Below are 18493 nucleotides of genomic sequence, written 5' to 3' on the forward strand. Positions count from 1 at the left end.
TATTTAAATCAAAAAGCCTTTGGCATTTCCCCTCTTCTGCCATTCAGTGTTACAAGGATCCCTTAAAATGCATGCGTGTTGTCTCTCCTTTCTCTCTTTCTCCCTCTGTGTGTCTCTCTCAGATGCACAAACAGACACAGACACACACACACAATTTATCTTCCTTCCATCTGAAACAGGTTTTTCTATAGGTCTCTTTTTTCAACATAGGTATAGAATTAACACATCCTTCCCTACTATTATTATTGTTAATTTAGTAATACACTGCTTTATTCCTCCCAAAAAGCATTTCACAGGCATTTGTACAGATACGTTTGGTAAAGAAATTAAAAGCAAATAGGAGAAATTTGTGTGTATATATATAGAGAGAAAGCAGATACCTGTAGAGGAAAATGTTAATATTAAGGGAATCTGAGTAAAGGGTATAATGGGAATTCTTTGTACGCTTCTTTCAACTTTTCTATAAATGACTATTTCAAATTAAAAAAATACATATATAAGTAAAAAATTAAGACAAAACTAGGAGTGAGGGTAGAACACAAAACAAGCTGGAAGCACAAAGCCACCACTTAACAGAAGTGGGCAAAAAATTCAGTTACAAGCTTTATAACAACTAACATGAAGCAAGAAATAATAAATCATGTGATTCACTGCCCATTAAGATAAATACAGATCATTGCTCAGGGAGGAACAAACAGCAACTATTCTTGGTTCCTAGCACTGAATGAGAAAGAAATTTCTCCCATGTGTTCTCAATGTCCTGAATAACATTTTTACAGTAAGTAAAAGTTTCATAGGGCTGCTTTGTATAACGTCACTCATATTGAGTCAACAGCATAATGCCAAAACGAGATTCAGTAAAAGCAGTTCTAGAGAGTACAAAACCAGGTAGCCCAAGTATACAACTCCCAAACAGCTCCGTTAAACTTAAGGATAAAATCATAGAATGCCTATAGGAATAGACACCCTGCACATTTTTCAGACAAACCTTCCAAAATACTATTTGTTTCGATCAAACTTTTGGTAAACATTAAATCCCAGGCAGAAGATATGATCCCTGCAAGAAGCTAACACAGCTCTTTTTTGTTATTGCTTAAGAGCCGTATCCCTTAACAAGCAGCCAAGCTGGGGGTAATGTTGATACATACTCTTATTTATAAATTTACAGGTTTAATAGCTTTGCAGGGCCTAGATGAAGATCACCTTAACACAAAAACAAATCATCAGTTGCCCTTAAAGTTCTAACTCAGTGCCAGAATAATTCTGGCTTGCAAAAAGTTTAAGCACATGCCTACTACACATAAATAAAACATCCACAGAACATGTTACTGAGAATAATAAAATCCCTGAGTCTACTCTTCAGTATGAACTGGTAATTTTATATACACCTGGGTGACTAAAAGAATTAGAAAACATTGTTATTTATGTAACTGAGTAAATTACTACAGAATACAAATTAAAACTTCAATATTAGAACAGTTAATGTGTAGCATGTTTTTCTCTAGTACCTGAAAATGAAAGCATACCACATGCGTAATCCTTTTTCTGGTCCTCAGCTTCAGAGTACTATTAACAGCCATATGTGGGACTGGCTCAGGAGGGAGACTTTCACATGGTACCTACAGTATTAGGCTAAAATAATGTGTTCACAAGTTTGTCTTTTCTACTAGACTTTGAGTAAGGAATCATGACAGTGATTCTCAAACTTGAATGTGCATCAAAATAACTAAGGATACTTATGTAAAATGTAGAAGTACAATATTGAAGTATACGATATTGTTCTTGGTGGTATATTTTAAAACCTCGTTTAATACTTGTTTATAGAATTTGTAAAATATGCTCTAAAGATAACGTTTAATAGAAAATCAAAAGAACATCAATAAGTAGATAAAATACACTTCTGCAGTCGCAACTGAAAACAGAAGGAAAATGCCAGACATATAAATGATCATGAGGGGACTTCCCTGGTGGCTCAGTGGTTAAGAATCCACCTGCCAATGCAGGGGACACGGGTTCGAGCCCTGGTCCGGGAAGATCCCACATGCCGCGGAGCAACTAAGCCCGTGCACCACAACTACTGAGCCTGCGCTCTAGAGCCTGCGAGCCACAACTACTGAGCCCACGTGCCACAACTACTGAAGCCCGCACGCCTAGAGCCTGTGCTCCACAGCAAGAGAAGCCACCGCAATGAGAAGCCCGCACACCACAACAAAGAGTAGCCCCCGCTCAATGCAACTAGAGAAAGCCCGCGCACAGCAACGAAGACCCAATGCAGCCAAAAAATAAAATAAATAAATAAATAAATTTATTAAAAAAAAAAAAGATCATGAGGATGATGATTTTTATTTATAGAGTATCCAACATTTGAGTCACTAAAATAATTTTATAAAAATTTAATATATGTTAACCACTGCCCGTGCAGTCTCCCACTGATGAAGACCAGGGGAAGAGGAAAGTGACAGGAAACACAGGAGTGTTTAGATAGCAAGGTAGCAGGAAAGGGCTATCACAACTGAAGAGCAAAGAGAACATCCTTCTGGTATTTCTTTCCATCTTAACACCCACTTTCACAGTTAATAACACTCTAATTCAGTTCTAAACTTTATAACGACCAACATAAAGTAAGAATTACAGTGCAAAGGAAAAAAAATAAATTGGGACTGAACATATAGTATTAAAAGTGCCCATGTTTAACCATGTGATTCTAGCATGTTGTTCAAAAATTAGTATCCATGATATAAAAAAATCAACTGCCAAATATTAAAACTGATATTTACTATGAGTTACACATCATAAGGCAATCCAGGAATCTGTTCCCTGTGTGGACTGTCTCAGCCCTGGGTTCACAGACCTGACACAGCCCAGTTGTCCATGGCTTCCTTTTCTCCTTATTAAGAGTTGTCACTACCAGAACAATTTCACTACTAAAGTTTTTGATTCAAATTAAAACTTCAAAAAACAAGCCCATCGAATATTTAATGGAATAAAATGTTTGTCAGCAACATGCAACAACGGATGCAACTTCATGTGACAAACAGCGCTTTTTAGCCACACATGAACATCCCACCAAGGTAGTTCAGCTGTGGTCTCTCACTGAAATGTAAGTGCTGGCAGTTACCTCAGGGGAGTTTAAGGCAGTAAAGCAGTCTGAACTCTGAATCTGTAGTTGGCTCTGAAATACACAGTGACCTCTTAAAAACGTGGTAAAGACTTAAAATCTAAAGGATATACATCCTACTCAAATTCCATATGAATAAATGATCAAACAACTTATTCAAAATAAATCCAGATATGGTAAGCTCTTATGATAAGATATTCCATTACATGTTTTTCTACAAATTCAGTCTGTAATTAAATCATATCTGAATAGATCATGATGTATATTCTCACTGAAAAAAATTTATATATATAATATTATATCTATTCCCTAAGAATAAAATTATAGTTAGTAACTAAATTAATTAATTCGATTAAGTTCCCTTCATCTGGATAGCCTCAAGTCTCATGCAAGACTCAAAGTTCTAATTTACTCTTAAAAATTATCAAAATACATTAAATTAGAGAAAAGAACTCTTAAAAATCACTCAGAGGATGGAAAATTATGGAAATTTGACACTTGGTCCAATGATCTCTTATCAGCCAAAGAAGTCAGGTATGATATTACAAATCCATACATGGATAAGAATTAGTACAATCATTAATTTATCAAAGGATGACTTTTTCAAGGCGTGAATGGGAAAAATATTTGCATGGATGTCACAACAGACAATGAACTCCTGCAAATCAATAAGAAAAAGATAACAGTTTAACAGAAAAACAGGTCAAAAATATGAACCAGGCAATTCACAAAACAAATACAAAGGCCAATAAACATAAGAAAAGATGAATGTTTACTGATTTATTGTCTCTCCCCAGCTGTCCTTACCTTCACTAGAATGTAAGTTCCATGAGCTCAGAGACTTACATTGTCTTATCCACTGTGTATCTCCAGTGCCTAGATTAGTGCCCGGGACACAGTAAGTACTCATTAAATTTTGCTGAATAAAAAAACAAACCTCACTAAAAACAAAAAATAACAAACTAAAACAGGATACTACTTTTTAACTTATAAGACTGGCAAAAACTAAAAAGATTAATGACATCAAATAGCAGGGAAGGTGGGAAGAGATGGTTCTCTCATAAACTGCTTTGGGGAATGTAACTTCCTATGGCTCTATGGTAGAATCTGACAATACTCTAAGAATTCAGCTCTTAAGAATCCATCCTACAAAAAATAAAGCACAGGTTCACAATGGTGTGTGCCACAACAGTCACTGAAACACTACTTTTGACGGCAGAAAAATGGAAAATGTCCAGCAATGGGGATATTATAAAACCATTTTAAATAATGTATATTATTTAAATATGCATATGTAGATCTATGTGTAGTAATGTGGAAAGATATGTACTAATGTAGTACTAATGATTTTCATCATACTCAGGTGAAAAACATAAGTTGTAGAATAATATGTATAGTGATATCCCATTTTTTAATTTAAAAAGTCTGATTCCATATTTATTCTAGCACAAATACATTTGTACAATTGAGGGGGGAAAAGTCTGTAAGGACACATTCAGAACTGTTAACGATTCTTACTGCTAGGGAGTTTTTTTAGGTGAGAAAAACAACTTTTTCTTTGTTATAAGCATGTATTATGTTTAAAATTTTGCATAATAGAATTTTTAAATGAAAAACAAAAAAGACAGTCTACAGGTTTTTAAGTAATTTAAATTAAGTCAACTTATATTATTTAAATCATAGCCAGAAAAACTTCAACCACTGATCTAGAAGATTTAGTTTAATCAATACAAGTGTACAACTTGAAAACAATCGCCTCAACTATATGAAGATATAGCCTTAAGAATGTTCACATACCTGGCTATGTTCAAATAGGCCAAGTCTCATGTATCCACACAAGTGTTCACTCTGTCTGGAATGTGTTTCTCCTCACCTTTCCTCACTTTACCACCCCTCTCCAACCCTCACTGCCTAGAAAGCATCCAGCTTATCCTTCAGGGTACAACTCAGCTCTCTGAAATGCCTTCCTACTGTGACATAATAAAAACATTTGTAAGAAAGAAAACCAATTTCTTAAAAAGATTAAAGGAAGCTATTTTCTCTACTATAGATAACTCTAATTTTCTACTACTGATTTTTTAGTGTTCTAAAAAGTCACTTAAGGGAAACAAAATAGTCACTGATTTTTAATTATCCAGATATTTCTATAGTTTCTAAAATTCTCCACCTGATTCTAGAAACAATGAAAGGCTTCAAGATAAACCATATTCTGGGAAAAATACTGATGAATTTTTAGGAGTCCACACAGATTAGACATGTTCTTGGCTGGAAAACAAGCATTTATGATAAATTAATTTTTTTCAAAATGAAATAAATCTAAAGTTTTTGACATTACAAAACTAACAATGCATTTTTTGTTCTATGTCAATTTAAATGCTTTCAAACTGATTCATGTAAAAATATGCATAAAAATAATTGTGCCAGGCTATAACTGGTATTCCAACTTCCACCTGGGAAATAAATTTTATGGCTATACTATAAACTTCCAAAATCCTGAAGTTTTAATAGATATGCTGACACAACCTTAACCATAACAGTTCTAGCAACTGCTATAATAAATCTGTCAGTTTCTATAATGCCTGTGACAAATCCATTAATATGAATGATGTTCACTTCACACAGCACACCACACAGCAACTGCACAAGTATGTCGTCTCCATTCTGAGTAGCAAATCAGTAATCAATATTTGTAAAAGCAGCAGCTAATCCTTTGTAAAATCACTGGTTCAGTGATTGAAGAGTTTGCTCAATCCACACAGTTAATCCCTCTTCATCTGCTTGAGCCCTCTATTTATCCCGGCCTCTTACAGTGCTAGCTATGGCCGATTAATATATCTCCACACGTTAAACATGACCTGACAATTGACACAGGATATTGCTGACAGGATAAGCTCTACAAACACTGGCCTTTTAAAAAGGAAGCTTAAAATTAACATTCAGAAACCCAAGGTTTACAAATAGGTTCAGCACTATCCCTTCCCAACTCCAGTCACCTGATTTATTGAGCTCACACTCCTTAGGAAATATATCCTTATTTTTGGTTTGAAAAGTCTTCTGGCAGATTCTAGAATGCCTGTTCATAAAGTAAGTCTTGTTATTAATTTAAGTCAAGGTAAATAGAAATTTTGTGGCCAAGAGAAGAGGCTCATATGTACAAAACCATTTGGAAAATTCTTATATATGAAGTAAAAGTCCCTGTTCTTAGCTAATGGTACTTTAAAGTTCTACATCTAAAGAAAAACCTCAGAAAAGCATTTTAATACTTAAGGCTTTGAATGGGAAAAAAAAGATTCATTTTCATACTGAAAAGTGATTGACAATATTATAAGTAAAGTGCTCTGTGCTAACAGAAAGAGATACTGTACAGTTATAAAATAAAAAAAAGTTTAATCATCCTTAACAATTAGATGACATGACAGATTCCTCTTTAGGAATATACTAAATTTTATTTAAAGACCTAATATAAATTTCCTTAACAAAGTTATTGCAATTCAGATCGTCTATGCACCCTTAATAGAGACTACTTGAAGAAAAAGCAAATGCAAATTTTCATGTCAAATTAAGAGTAAAGGGGCTTCCCTGGTGGCGCAGTGGTTGAGAATCTGCCTGCCAATGCAGGGGACACGGGTTCGAGCCCTGGTCTGGGAAGATCCCACGTGCCGCGGAGCAACTGGGCCTGTGAGCCACGGCTACTGAGCCTGCGCGTCTGGAGCCTGTGCTCCGCAACAAGAGAGGCCGCGATAGTGAGAGGCCCGCGCACCGCGATGAGGAGTGGCCCCCGCTCGCCGCAACTGGAGAAAGCCCTTGCACAGAAACGAAGACCCAACACAGCCAAAAATAAATATAAAATAAATAAATTAATTAAAGAAACGTTTAAAAAAAAAAAAACTAAATATTAACATTTAAAAAAAAAATTAAGAGTAAAGAATAGGCATAGAAAAAAATTCTTTCCTAACCGAATATATTGAATGAAATTAATTTTTTAAAAGACAACATGAACTCCTGTACATGTACAACTTCTGGTTAGCTGTATCTAAAAAGGAATATCAACCAAACTATTAAATCTTTTTTTTTTGGCTGTGTTGGGTCTTTGTTGCTGCCTGCAGGCTCTATCTAGTTGTGGCCAGTGGGGGCTACTCGTCCTTGCGGTGCACGGGCTTCTCATTGCAGTGTCTTCTCTTGTTGTGGAGCACAGGATCTAGGCGTGTGGGCTTCAGTAGTTGTGGCACGTGGGCTCAGTAGTTGTGGCTCGTGGGCTCTAGAGCACAGGCTCAGTAGTTGTGGTGCACGGGCTTCGTTGCTCCGCGGCATGTGGGATCTTCCCGGACCAGGGCTCGAACCCGTGTCCCCTGCCTTGGCAGGCAGATTCTTAACCACTGCGCCACCAGGGAAGTCCCGAACTATTAAATCTTACACTTTTCATTCCTCCTGAGAGGAAGAGGAGGCCACAGAAATGCTGAGAAGAAACAATACGAGAAGACCAGGAAAGAATGGTCTGACCAGAAGCCAAAAGAGAACAGAATTTTAAGAGAGGAATGAATGAATGATCAGCAGTATCAACTGTTTCAGAAAAGCCGAGAAGGAGAAATGCTAAAACTTGTTCACTGAATATGGAAATCTGGAGGCTGCAATGGCCTTGCTGTCAGGGAGGAGGTATTGTGGGCAGAAACCAGTAGTAATTAAGAAATAAAATGGGAGAAAGGAGAACAAGGAAAAGAGAATTGGCCTTTTAAAAACCTCAGTGGTGAAGGGGGAGATGAGAGGGAACAACAGCCAGGAAGAAATGGATTTCCGGTTTACTTTCTAATTCAATATTTGTAGAAATATTCCCTTTTCAATATCAAATTCCACTGTAATGCAACATCTAGTCTTCAAAATAACTAAAAGCCAATACTGCAATTTTAAAAGTCTGATCATTTTAACCTTATTTAGTAAATACATTCATATGTAATGTTTAAAAATGAATGATAATAGGTTAAAAATGATAACTAGCATTTGAAAATTTAGGGTGACATCTGTAATGTAGAGCTAAAATGTTTCACATGGTATGTTGCATATTTTAAGAATGCATCTTAAAATCTAACAGCTTTTCAGATAGTAAGCAAAATAATTTGCTAGTTAGTTGCATTTGCTATAAAAAGAATTATACACATCACCAAATCTTACAAGATAACTGGTTCTAATTAGTCTTACTGAAAGAAGCTAACGCACAGAGTGAATAAAAAGACAGCAATACTAGTTCAATATTATAGTGATCTGTCCATGTCAAGAATATGGCACATAAGATAACTAGAGAAGTTTGCCAACAGCCAAGAAAAATAAATTTCAAAACTCTTTTGAACCATAAAAATTACTTATAGTCCAGAGTCACCAATGCCATTTCATACCATCTTGAAATAGTGGTATTTCTCTAGTACATTTAAATTATGATATTGCAAAGCTCAGTTTATACATAACTTAAAAAAAAAGCATCTACTGTGCAAACTATACATTTACTCATGCTGAAATCTTTTAGGTCTACTGTTAGTTGTCTTTAAACATCCTAATGAAATTCTTTAAGACTCTGCACATGTCATTATTTTAATGTTCTCTCTCATACAAACACATACACACATGTAAAATGTGTGTATATGTATGCATGTATGTAAAATACACACACACAATGCTGCCCAATATATCCCAGAGAAGCTAATATTTGACTTATTTTTCAAATCACAGTAATGTTCATAAACAGCTTATATTTTTAAATACAACTGAAATCATCCTCTAAGAAACAGTATTTTTTAAGGTGAAGGTAACTGAATGTTTCAAAGGAAGGCAATTTATAACTTCTCTCAAAAACCTTTCACACTCTTACTTAAAACATCCAAGTAACTAAAATCATAAACTTGCAAGCCAATTTGCCAATGTTACATGCATAGCCAGAGAACAAAATAACACCCACATAAGATCAAACCTGTAACACTGGCCTCTTAACAATGAATTTTAACTGAACTAACTTGCTAGTCCAGCATTAGTTGCTTCTTTAGGACATAATGAGGATGCAGCAGTGTGTGTCATTGACCAATTGAAGTCACATGTTCTGAAGAAAGTGTTATCTATCTTTAAGTTTGAGACTTTAGATTTCTTTAAATATTTTCATTTATATTTTAATAATAGCAAGTATTTACTTTCTGGAGTGTCAATAAAGCCATTTTTCATGTATTTTTTTAGTCACATTAATAAAACCATATAAGAAAATCTCAAAAAAAGAAAATTAGTGGTCACACTGAAAGTGATCTAGTAATACCATACATTTCTTTGTAGATTCAGACATAAAAGATATAAAGTCTAAATTTTTTTATTCTAAGGAATTCAAAAAATACAAAGGCAAAAAAGATTACTTTTTTCAAAACTCATCCCATTATTCTGGCTCAGCACACCATATCAAGAGGTGCATGATGTCGATTTGTCCCATTATAGATGATGTTACTTTTCATTGCCTATGTAAGGTGGTATCTGCCACATTTCTCCACTGCCGCATTACTATTTTTCACTTTACAGTTAATAAGTATCTTATGGGAAGATTCTTTGTGATGATGGAAATGTCCTATTCTTCCTCAAACTTTCCACCCATGAGTTTTAACATTCATTTATGATTCTTGCCTGAATTAATTATTTCTATCATGACTGCAAATGGTGATGTTTCTAATTTTTTTTTCAACTTTCTTTTTAATAAATGAAAATGTTGGTGGGATAGGGAGGGTGGAAGGGAGATGAAAGAGGGAGGGGATATGGGGATATATGTATACGTATAGCTGATTCACTTTGTTATAAAGCAGAAACTAACACAACACTGTAAAGCAATTATACTCCAATAAAGATGTTAAAAAAAAAAAGAAAAGAAAATGTTGAATACTCTTTATATGAGAAAGCTGAAAGCTAGACAAAAGAATACAATTTGGGGATTGAATATTCAGTAAAGAGAAATAGTTGATTCTTGCCTGGTAGACTCTGCAAACATGACGTGTGTGCATATGTGTGTGTGTGTGTAACATTTTTGTAACTGTACAGCAACCAGGTATAGTACCTCATAATGCACATAAACTGTGCAATAAAAAAATAGCAATAGCATAGTCATCCTTAGTAGAAGAAGAAGAAAAAAATAAATTAGGAGTCAGAAGACTACTCCTGTCAGCCCCTAAACTTCACTGCAGGTACCTAGAAGATTCAATCTTACTAGACCTCACTTGTGCAATGAGAAACATAGACTAGATCATTTGTAAGCCTCCTTTCAACTCTAGTATTCTGCATTCTAATAATACTCAGATATACTGATTTATGCAAAGGTGTTTTTTAAAATCTTTACCACACACCTTTTATACCCAATCAAAAATAAATAAATAAATAACACTAAAACTGGAGGAAAGTATAATAACTGTTTAGGTAAGGCTTACCTAATAATATTCCAAAGGAAATAAAATCACAACTCCTTTCAGGAAAATTCTGGTTACAACTTATAACACAGCAGTCATTATTCTATTATTTGTATTAGATGGTATAAATTTCCTCCAACAAAGAGAAAGACGGAACTGTTTCTGCAAGATAAGTGTTACAACCTGTTAATATGCCAACTTACCCTTAGGTATAGCTAGTGATAATAAGGGTTTTAAATGATAATCAATCTGGGACCCGAGGACTCAAACCAAAAGATTCGCCAACGTATTCTAATCAAAAAGCCTGGTTTCTAAATCTCTTCTCTCAGACTTGACAGAGAAAACAAATCTGAACTGTTGTCCAAACTTGCCTTGATGATTTAAGGGGAAGGGAAATCAATAAGTAGAGTTCAAGAATAAAACAGACCTCCTATACATCTAATGACAAGTAGGTGATGTAACTGATATTCACAAAGTTATAGCGAACTTGTAATAATAGGTACAAAATCTAGGCTGAAGTTGGATGTGCATATGTACATTTTATATAGAATATATAGGAATATGAATGCTTGTGTGTGTAATTAGAAGAAAATGTATAGATATTTATAGAATAAATATTTATTTACTAAAATGGAATAAATATATAGCTGGCTTTCTTTATATTTGTGACTTAATAATTACTTTCTACAGCTATAAAATGGGAATTAACAGGCTGGTTATCAGTAAATGTACAAATCTGACAAAACTACCATAGATTTAGTAAATTCTGGAAACAATGCATAAGTACTGTGCATAAAGCAAAAGTCAATATTTTTATTAAAATAATTTAAATGATCATAGTAAAAGCTGAATCACTTTTATGCAGGTCATTTTTTCAATATGTGGCTAAAAGATGACACAGAAAACCAGCAAAGAGAAAGTTATATTTGAAAACAAACAGGTTTGGGAAGATGCAGGTTTGGGCATAAGCTACTTGAGGGCTAGATCACACAAGTTTTATTCATCTTCTTTTTCCCACTGCACAGTGCTTAAAACATAATCATTTAATAAATGCAGGTTGAATAAATAAAGTTATTAAGTAAAGATATACAGTATGGGATCATCCTTTATATCCAAAGATTAACTTTTACATTTTGTGTTGAAATTTAGTAACCATGGTGGGCCATAAAGCCAAATTATGCCCTCCAAAAGAAATAAAACTCTAATTTAAGTCAGTAAGCACTACATAAATATCAGAAAAACCAAGGCCTACTGAATTTTTTGTATGCAGTACTTTATAAAGAAGTTGGCAAACATTCAGCCAGCCAGAGGAAATTCCAAGTGAAACTAAATCCATGTGTGTGTCTGTTTTGTGGGAACCGATTATTTTCACGGCATGTAACTTTAATTGGTGGCAGATATAAAATGTCACTTTATAGTTACACTACATGTTCATTCAGTTATGCATAGAATCTAGAATAGTTGATTAATAAACTTGTAACACTAATAGGAAACTTCACTTCCTTATGCTAATGCTGGGTACAATGATAATGCTTAGCTGTTGGACCCAGCCTGGATGTAGTTTTTGACGTAAATCCACTGATGGTCTTGGTGACTGTCTGTCACCTATCAAAAACACCCCTGTTGGATAAGAATGATATTCTCCAGAAATACACTTGGTGTGATTTGAAAACTAGACTCATTTTAAACGCCCCTAAACAAAGGGGCTAATTCAAGTATGTAATCATGTAGGCCCACAAAAACTAGCAGCCACAAACATCACCTCCTGCCCCCTATTAAGGCTGTTCCTTACAGATTGGCCCAGGGCACCAGAAAAATGGAATGAGGTGCCATTTTACATTTCTCTCTTCCTGTCTCCCACTGAGGATATAAAAGCAAAAACCCTCCTTTTTTTCTACTTCAGATTATATGAACTGAGATTTATTGACCTCCTGAGGATGCAGGCAAGATAATTTGTATTAAGCTAGCATTCTCCTTAGGTGTTTCTTGGCATGCTACAGGCTCTTCTCTGTTCCATTTACTCTGCCTCTTCAAGCTAATACATTTCCAAAGGAGCATAAACAAACATCAGTTTAATACAGTGATTCTGCAATTGGACACCAGGATAAAGTGCTGGCACCTCCCAACAATTTCTCCCTTTCCTTCTCCCTCTAAACCTCATAACTTCAATTATGAAATTTATTTCAAAATAAAATATTTTTCACACAGTCTATATTCCATATTGATAGTGCATGATAGTCATTATTCAGTGAACAATAAACATTTATTATAAATCTGGCATATGTCAAGAACCATACTATAACCTGGGGAGATATAAAGACAACACAGGTTCTGCTTTTAAAGGACTCATATCTTGCACCTGAAAAACAACAACATGTGATGAAACAATAAGTTATTGTATAAGCTTAATACATAAACCAAATAAAATGCAACTGAAGCAGTAGTTCCTGGGGTAAGGCTACTGTAAGGTATGACATGCGAAACCCAGTGCCACTGAAAAAGGCAGAGTTGGAGAATTATCTTTGGTACACCTCTCCTCTTTCTCCTCACATCCCAATCTTTTTTATAGGTAAAAATTTTTAAAAGCCCATCAGGAGCAACTCTGAAGAGAGAAAGTCTTCAAAAAGAGCAATACACGTCTTGAAAGGCAGAAAGGAGGGGAGAAATAACTGCAGCTTCTTTGTCTTGCTGAAGTGCATTTTGGTGGAGAAAAGGACAAGATCGAGTTGTAGGTGTGTATATAGATGCCTACGTATGCTACCCGTCAAGGTGCTCTCTCCCAGTGAGTAGCCAAACAGTCCCTTAACTTCTCAAAGCCCCCTTAGTTCAGGGTGACCAAACTAATTCACTCTTTCTCTGAATGAATGTGCATTATGCCACTGCTTCTTTTGCCAAAGCCTAGTAAGCAAGCAATACCATTCTAAAACTTTGGATTTCAAGATATGCTATAAATAGTAAAACATACTGTGGCACCGATTCAAATCACAGCTCAAAAAGAATGTGGATAGCACCAAGAATCTGTATAGAATTTTTAACACTGTTGAAAATATTCTGGGTTAGATTAGACGGCAGCTGCAATTTAAAAAAAAAAAAAAAAAAGAGCAGGGTATTACTAACATAAGCTAACAAACACCGTATTTGTTATTGCCTCTAATGGATAAATGGCATCACAGCACACATGTTGATTTGGAATAAAGAGTTACTAGATATTACTCTAAAGGGACCTTTGAAAGTTAGGGTGCCCAAGTCTGTCACAGTCATTGAGCAAAAAATTAATTTGCAATGATTAGAGTCTTTTTTTATAAATTACATAGAGAGAGGGGAAGAAAGAGAGAGACAGACAGACACTATTGAGAGGGAACTCTCTCAGATTTCCACATATACACACATTTATATTCACACCCATCCTTATACCTTCCCTCCTGATTCACAGAAAGTTCTCTCTCCCTTGAATCTTGAATCTATCCCTCTCCACTGCTGCCTCCTCTGCTACATCTAAACATGATCAAGTCCCAACATTAACTTTGCATCTCTCTCTGACTATTGTGCCCTTTCCTCCCCTTCACTACTTGAACATTTTAAAAATTTTTGTTGAGATAATTATAGATTCACATGCAGTTGTAAGAAATAATACAGAGAGTCCCTTGTACACTTTGCCCAGTTTCCCCCAATGGTAACATTTCACAAAACTAGTATAATATCACAACCTTATTGACATTGATACAACTCACCAATCTTGTTCAGATATTCCTAGTTTTACTTGTGTTCATTTGAGTGTGTGTGTATTTAGTTTTATACTATTTTATCACCTGTGTAGGTTAATATACATACTACAGTTAAGACACTGAACAGGTCCAATACCACAAGGGCCCCTCATCCTGTCATCCTTTCATAACTACAACCTCCCCCTTCCCTAAATTCTGATAGCCACTACTCTGTCCACCATTTCTATAACTCTGTCATTTCAAAACTGTTATATAAATGGAATCATACAGTATGTAACCTTTAGGGGTTGGCTGTTTTCACTCAGTGCAATTGCCTGGAGATTCATCTAAGTTGCCATGTGTATCAACAGTTCATTCCTTTGCATTGCTGAGTCCTATTCCAGGGTATGTGTGTACCACAGTTTGTCACTACCTAGCTTTTTAAAAAAGCAGTTTGCTTCTCTAATTCTCACTTCTCATTCCTCAATCCACTACAATTTGACTTCTGCCCATATTGCTCCATAGCTATCTCATAAAATCACCACGACCTCCTAATTTCTATTCAAGAGGCAATTTTTGGCCTTTCTCTTTCTTGGTCTTTCTGAAGCAACTGATACTACTGACCACTCATCCCTCCTCTAAAAATCTCTTCTCCCTTGGCTTCTAGTCAAACAATTCTCTCTTGGTCCTCTTATATTGGTCATTTTCAATCTACTTTTGTGAACCCTTATCCTCCTCACCACAGTCCTTAACGTTGATATCCTCCCAGAATTCCATTTTTAGTGTTTTCACTTCCAAAATTCTACACACCCTCCCAGTGTAATTTTACCCACACATATAACTTCCACTGCTCCCTATATGATGAAGACTCTAGCCAAGACCTTTCTCCTAAACTCCAAATCCATATTTTCAGATGACAATGTTTCACCTTCTAGATTTCATGTGTCCAAAACTGAACTAACATGTTACCCCCTTTCTGGTCACTATGACTAACCTAATTCCAACCATTTCCTCTCCTTCCTGTAGCCCAGCGGTCCCCAACCTTTTTGGCACCAGGGACCGGTTTCGTGGAAGACAATTTTTCAACGGACGCGGGGGCTGGGGTAGGAGGGATGGTTCAGGTGGTAATGGGAGCGATGGGGAGCGACGGGGAGCGGCACGTGAAGCTTTGCTCCCTCGCCTGCCGCTCACCTCCTGCTGTGCGGCTTGGTTCCTAACCAACCGTGGACCATTACCAGTCCGTGGTCTGGGGCTTGGGGACCCCTGCTGTAACCCCTACCTCAATGAATGGTACCACATTTATTTAGTCACCGCAAAGCTTCAGACTCATTGCAACTTCTTTCCTTTCACTTTCACATCACTAAACTTACCAACTCTATCCCTGAAATATTTCTTGAATTTATTCCCTCCTCTACTCTCCGCACCATTTCTTTAGTCTAAGCTTTTATCATTTCTCACTTGCATCATCACAACAGCTTCTCCCTACTTCTGGTCTTTCCAGACCATTCTCTAAACTTCTGCTAAGTGCTCTTACCTAGATACAAATCTGATATGTCATTTCTGTACTAAGATCTTACAATGGCTCCATGATGTCCATATGATAAAGCCTAACTTCTTAGCATGATACACAAGCCCTTCAAAATCTATCCCTTGACTACCTCTCCATCTTCTCCACTTTTCATACATCTGCATCCTATGCTCTCACCATTCCAAACCACTTGCAATTCCCAAATGTGCTGTCTCACAAACCAGTGATTCAGGTCTCCAATGAATCTGGAGTGGTCTATGCAGGAACCAAAATGGTAGCTGAGACTTCTAGGAGGTCAAAGGGTTGAAATCACTAGTTGATTTGATATTCAGAGGAAAAGAAATGTTAAATGTTTAGAAATGTTCTATATTTAAAGAAAAGAACAAATATTTCAAACATTTATCATAAAACATCTTTTCTGGAGATGGTAGCCATTTGGTTCCTTCAACTCCAGAGGGTTAAATTCAAATGCCTTCCTAAACAGGCCAGAAAAAGAAGTAAGGTGGTTGATAAAATCTTTCTAGACACTGAATATAATACAAAATAAAGTCTAAATTATAGATTTTTCAGAGATATAATGAGATATTTTGCTCTCCAAAGAAACTAAATGATAACAGAAAAAAAGGAAATAAAATTTGCTTCTGGTGAAATTTGCTAAATATTAAATTGTACACATTAACAGTTCTTTGACTATTAGACGTTTCCTCAGATGTGCAGGACTCCCAATGATTTAGTTTTAATCTTCTTTCATTATTCCTGCAACACCTTTAAGCATCGATAACAGACTGATCGATCCACACCCCCAGGTAGTGTATTCTTCTGCTTATTCACAGAGTAGCAGTGTGTTTCAAAATGAGGTCACCACTGGGAACATAAATGAGTACTCAAAATGTCTGCAGAAAGCAGTTGTTCTTTTTTTGTACACACACAAACATAAGAATACCAAATAGTGAGGGTAACAGGCTGCCACAACAGTCCAGAGTGTGGTGTCGAGACTAGCAAACAACGACAAGATACGTAGCTGTAGGGAGGAGTAATAAAGATGTCAGAGAGACACATGAATGGTATTTTGAAGTAAAAAAAGGAAATTAGACTAAGTTCCTGGTAAAATACTACATACCCATTGCTTTACAACTCCACGTCTATAAATGAACTGATCTGTATGTATCTAAACTAATAAAATTCTAGAAATATACAACTGTATGAGCTGTAAATTTTGACATGGCAATCCCATTAATTACATTTTACATAAGTTTTACAATAACAAAAGATAATACAGAATCCTTTTGATGACCCTGAATTGATCTCTAAACACTGAGACCTAAGTCAGAACACTGCCAAGCTATAAGAATTGTAATGACGAGTATAAAGTTGTTTGTTATAGAAAAATCACTACTGGTGAATAAGAAAGCCCTTATTTTTAAATGCTGGGGAAAGAAACATTTCAGGGAAGCAGAATTCATAGTGCTTATAAGAAAACTATAGGGCTGGATTTAGTGTAGGCTCCCTGAGGAACAAGTTATTTAACCTCTATTTAGCCTCAGTTTCCTAAGTTGAAGAAGTAAATAATAAGAGCACAGATCTCATAGAATTGTTTTGAAGATTAAATGATACAATTTATGTAAAGCACTTAGCACAATATTTGACAGTTTTCCAGGCCCTTCTGGTTCCATATTCTATGATTCCGCTAACAATTAGTACTATACACATACTCAGACTTTTAAGTTCATAAAAAGGACATTAAGAATGGCAAATAACTTTGAGTCGATGGGCATATTTCTATCACTGCATTCATTATTTTGCACTGTGATCATCTGTATGTCTGTGAAGAGCATAGCACACTGGTCAAAGTCATGGGCTCAGGAGCCAGAGAGGGCTGTGTTTCCCAGTTCAGGTTCTTCTACTCAATAGCTGGATGACCTCAGGCAAGTTACTTTCCTGGGAAAGTAGGTAGCACTTTATATCAAACACATATATTTCTTAATGGCTCTAAATGGAATATATCTTGTGCTTAAGTAATATAAACATAATTTAAGGATAGTATATATGCTACAGTATATAAAATAAATTTAAAGTAAAAAGAAATTTGTTTCCTCTCCTTCAAATATTTGATATAAGAAATGCAAATAATGATTTGCCTTGTCAATGTCAAAAGCAGCTAAAAAGATAATTTTTTCAGACTGTAATATCTGCCTTAATAGCTGAGACATTCTAAACTTAAGTCTAGAATTTCAAAAAACTCAGAAAGTTAAATACACCAATTGAAATTAATTAGGAGACAATAAATTTGAATGGGTAACAAAATAGAATTTTTTAAAAAAATTTATAAAACACAGTGATGTTAAGTGTTCTTAATTTTATTGTGACTAGAAATGTGAATCTATCAATAATTCCAAATAAAGTTCTGATGGGGGGCATCCTGCTTTTAAAAACTTATTCGGGGTTACTTGTAATTGCTGTCACTGAATACCTGTTTATAAAATACAAGAATGATTCTAATAATAATGAAATAATAACTTTATACTATATTATAAATAAATACATAATAATTATAAATATATATTATAATTTTTATAATAATAATTTTCTCTACAACTTCTTAAAATTATTTATTCATTTATTTATTTGGCTGCACCAGGTCTTAGTTGCAGCATGCAGGTTCTTTAGTTGCAGCATGCGGGATCTAGTTCCCTGATTGGGGATCAAACCCAAGCTCCCTGCATTGGGA

At 35.4% G+C, this 18493-nt stretch overlaps 1 protein-coding gene and 1 long non-coding RNA gene across 9 annotated transcripts in view; one reads left to right on the forward strand and one right to left on the reverse strand.

Moving 5' to 3' along the window:
• LOC309631550 overlaps positions 1 to 16963 on the forward strand; it is a 122798-nt gene extending 105835 nt beyond the window's left edge. For 4 of the 5 annotated variants that reach the window (XR_014246342.1, XR_014246343.1, XR_014246344.1 and 1 more), the window contains one exon: positions 13103 to 16963. This is a non-coding gene — a long non-coding RNA (uncharacterized lncRNA). The remainder of the gene's footprint in view (positions 1 to 13102) is intronic. The other variant, XR_014246341.1, reaches the window with a different exon arrangement.
• The window catches only part of SKAP2 (src kinase associated phosphoprotein 2), a 253461-nt gene that overhangs the window by 77985 nt on the left and 156983 nt on the right, over positions 1 to 18493 (reverse strand). The window lies entirely within an intron of this gene.

Source organism: Balaenoptera borealis (genome assembly GCF_965194805.1).
Source record: "Balaenoptera borealis genome assembly, chromosome: 7".
In the NCBI taxonomy this organism is placed as follows: domain Eukaryota; kingdom Metazoa; phylum Chordata; class Mammalia; order Artiodactyla; family Balaenopteridae; genus Balaenoptera; species Balaenoptera borealis.